The 4065-nt window shown below is 40.0% G+C and overlaps 1 long non-coding RNA gene across 1 annotated transcript; it reads right to left on the minus strand.

Annotated features, from left to right (window-relative positions):
• Positions 1–215: 215 nt before the first annotated feature.
• Positions 216–724, minus strand: LOC111947989. The gene is made up of 2 exons (XR_002873991.1): positions 581–724; positions 216–503 (listed from the first exon to the last, which is right to left on the minus strand). It is a non-coding gene; the product is annotated as an uncharacterized LOC111947989 (long non-coding RNA).
• Between the last annotated feature and the right edge of the window lie 3341 nt (positions 725–4065).

Here is a 4065-nt window from a genome sequence, read left to right on the forward strand (position 1 = left end):
TGATGCCGTCCAGTCGGCGGAAAAGATCCTGTTGGGCTGCGGCCATCTGAGACAGAGATTCGGCTTGCCGTCCCAAGAATAGTCCCTGTTGAGTGACGGCTAACCGGAGCCCTTCCGGGTCAGCTGGGTCTGTGTTATGGCCAGTCCGTTCTGTCATGACGGAAGGGACGCGGCAGACCCAGACGCTGTAAACCCCGGAAGGAAACTCAGGCAAGTGGCGATTAACAAAGAGTCTTTAATATCCAGGCAGGAGATAACAGTTCTGGTGGTACTTAGTGCTGGCTTGGATCTCTGGCGAAGAGTCGGCGTGGCTCGTAGGAGCTTGAGGGCTGAGCTGAGAGCGTGGCGTGGCTGGAGCGGAGCGAGACGTGCGGTGCGGGTCGCCGCGCACTGTCTGATGTCTTGGGAACCGAGGTGAGCGAGGAACGTGGCGTGACTTCGAGGCGAGGCTGGTGTGGAGCGAGCTGAAGATCTCCCAGGTGGACACTCGTGGATCTGGAAACCTGGAGGCGGGTAAATAAGCAGGGTAAGTAAAGGCCCGAACTTGAACCGGAGTATGTACTGAGGTTCAGACATGCACCGAGGTAGGCAACGGACTGGCGATGACTGCAGGTCTGGATCCCCTTAAGAAGGCGGTGAGGTGATGAGCAGAGTGTCCACAGCTGGTTCCAATCTTCAGGTGCACAGTGAGAGGGGAGGGGGAGGAGCACTGACAGAGGCCACCGTGACATGTGCAGCATTTCTGAATTACTTGTTTAATCATTTAATTATTAGGATGGTCGGGGCAAGTAGAATTGTGTCAATTTTTCCTGATTTAGCTCAGCTAATGAGCAACAAAGTTAATATTTTTCAAACAAAAATGATATTGTCTTCTGATTTCTATACTTACCTTAAATAATAGGGAAATGTATGCATAGATAGTGACATTATCACATTTTATTTGTTTCTAAAACAACATAAGACATAAAAATAACACAAGTGTAAACGCATGAGAAGTTGTTAATGAGACACTGTTGCAAGTTTAAAGAGATGACAAGAGTTAAGATGTGAAAAAACAAAGAGAAGTTACAATTAATGTTGTCACATGAATGTTTTTACTGAAAGTCCTTTTGCTTTGGCTACTATGTTTTTAAAAGAAATGCACGTTTTTGCAGGTTTGTGTGTTTGAGTTTGCATTTGCATTTATATATAATTTAAACCTTCTGGGGCGGTTTGTCTTTTTAGAGAAATTGTTGTAGTGTATTTGAAATAATTGAAAAAGCATAATTAAAATAATATCCTGGTGCTTGATTGTTTCTGTTTTTATTCAGTCAGAGGATGTGGGAATTAAGCTTTTCTACCCTTAAAGGTCAGAAAATGGGTGTCCTACAGTGTCGGTCTTTAGAATCATTATTGCTCGGCTGCTGCTTTCTCTGTCAATCAATACAACATGTGAAAATGTCTCTGTCTGTACATGCTTCCCATGATGTTCAAAACCTCTATGGTGAGAACACAGGGTGTTGCAGGATCATGTCTGAACCTGTGAAAAGCGTAAAAAGCCAAAGAACTTTTAGTTTTTACTTTTCTTCCTTTTGAAAAGAAAGCTTAAACTCCCAAAATACAGCTTGAGAATTTACAAAATACAAAATACTTAAAGCCTGGATACAAACTTTTAATGACCTTGTTTGTTTTTTGTAAACAAAATTTTACATTTCAAACCCTGAAACAGCTCCCATGTTAAGTTCACAACTGGCATGAGACGCACGTATAAACGTACGTGTTTAGCACTGGGCAAGCAGGGAGGGGATTGTTCTCCTTGTTTTTTTTTTCTACTATTTATTAGCAAATGTCTGCCATCTACAGCTGGAAGATGCTTGGTGTGAAATGTCAAAGATGTGCAAACTTTACCAAATTTGCTCCAGGCTTTTTCTTTTACAGCTGTGTACCGATATATGAAAGACTTGGCGTTATAGAATTCCATCTGGAAAGAACGACAATTTTAATTTCTCCTCCTTGATCAATTTTCAAACAGCTGACACATCTGTGAGTTCAAATGGATGAAATCCATAAATTACTACCAAATCTGAGTCCCTGATTGGTGAAAGTTTTACCTGGTTTGATTTTCAACAAGTGTTTAATGGCCGCAGGTTTTATATATAGAGCCGAAAAATGTTAATAGAAACCTGCAACCCGTAAACGCAAGTTTTGAACGTGGAATCCCGAAACGCATGTTTATATGCATTTACATATTAGAAAGATAAATAGAAAAAGAGGTCGCCTAACCGTGCGGTGTTGAGGGCGGTGTGAACTTAAGAGTTCCAATGCAGATATATGTTTATTTGTTTCTAAAAACATTCATTTTAACCTGTGTCTCTCTTTTAAAATAGGTGTTATTTGTGTGGCTTTCATTAAGATCACAGCCAAAGTTACAGCAAGCCATTTAAGCAAACAAAAATAATAATAATAAGCTTGAGAATCACTGAAGGTTTGATATGACATATATTTTTTGAAGGAAATTCATTCAGCAATTCTGTGGGCAATTGTCTAACTTGCCAATCAGAAAGGTGTCATGTTGAAAGCTACAACATGGAGGGAAACTTTAGGAAAAAATTAAGTTATCCTTTAGATAATCTGAACTTTTTTGTTGGTCTTTTTTCTTTCTCTATATTAAAGTGTGGATCTTTTTACTTTCTTTGCCTTTGCTCATGCATTTAAATCATCTATATTGGTTCCAAATTCATTCAAGCAGCCTAGAACTAAATCACTAAAAGTGTGTGATGTGATCCTTTTGTTGCTGAGGGAAAACTGCCATGGCAAAGTGATAGAAAAAGCAGACTTAAGAAGATTAATTTTTTTAATCTCTTAGAAGTTGTAGCTATTGGTAAAAAAATGGAGGATAGAAGGGAGAAAAACTGAAAGTGGATGTTAAAATTGTTTGTAAAAATCTTTAATTTGTTCGTATTATCTTTTATTTTTACTGGAGGAATTGTAGTTTTTCACTTTGACTTTAGCTTGTCTCCAGTTAGTTCAGCTGTTCCTGTATCATTAAATCTTTTTCATACCTCCCAATCTCTGGTTTTCCTTTCACCAAAAAAGTCCCATAGATCATGGGCCTTCAGCTGTAAGAACTGTGCATTAGTTTTGCATGCTTCTTCTCACTTCCAGCATTTTGTCACATCTGAAAAACCGAAGCATATCCTCATTAACCCTTGTGCTATCTTAGATGACTCCACCCTTACATTGACGTGTTCTCCCTACCATGACAGAGGTGGATAAAGGTGGAAAGATTTCATGTAATCCATGGACACCAGTGAAGATCACAAATCATTGAAGAAAAAAGGTTCAGCGCACTGTCTAGTGGGTCTAGATGACCCAACTTCCAACGTTAAAGTGCCTAGGATAGCACAAGGGTTAAAGCTACTTGCCTTTAGTCTATGCCAGGGGTCGGGAACCTTTTTTGCCGAGAGAGCCATAAACGCCACATATTTTTAAATGTAATTTCGAAAGAGCCATACATTAATGTAGTGTCCCTTTACCACACTGAGGCACGGAGACTTAACCTCTTTTAAGGTTCTTTATTCTGGTTACTGTAGACCGCAACAAATGCCGTACAATTAATTCAGCAACTCCTGAATCTCTCAAGCGAGATGAAAGCGCTTCTGCCAACTTTATATTCCCCCCTCCCGCTCCAGCCCTCCCATTTCCCTTATTTGGCCCATAGCTGAACCCCATTGGTCCAAATTACCTAACAACAGGCTGAGCGACAGAACTGAGAACCAATTAGATCTCTGCTTGATGCGTTCAATGAACTCCAGAACTTATAACGCGGCCCAACAGCCACGTTAAACTCAGTCTGCAACAATATGTTTAAAACTAAATATACAAATGAATATATGCATTTGATGTAATTTCAACATTTTTAAAGTACAATAAGTCTGTGGATTCTTTTTAATAACATTGTTATGCTGTTGCTAATAAATGATGAGTATTTCTCGTGGTAGTTTTGCTGATGGTCTAGTCTGGTTGATACGTGGTCAGTTTCTGCTTCATGCAGGCGTTGAGACTTTAAACGTGATCGTAGGTCTG

The sequence above is a fragment of the Oryzias latipes genome, chromosome 10 (genome assembly GCF_002234675.1).
Source record: "Oryzias latipes chromosome 10, ASM223467v1".
NCBI lineage: Eukaryota > Metazoa > Chordata > Actinopteri > Beloniformes > Adrianichthyidae > Oryzias > Oryzias latipes.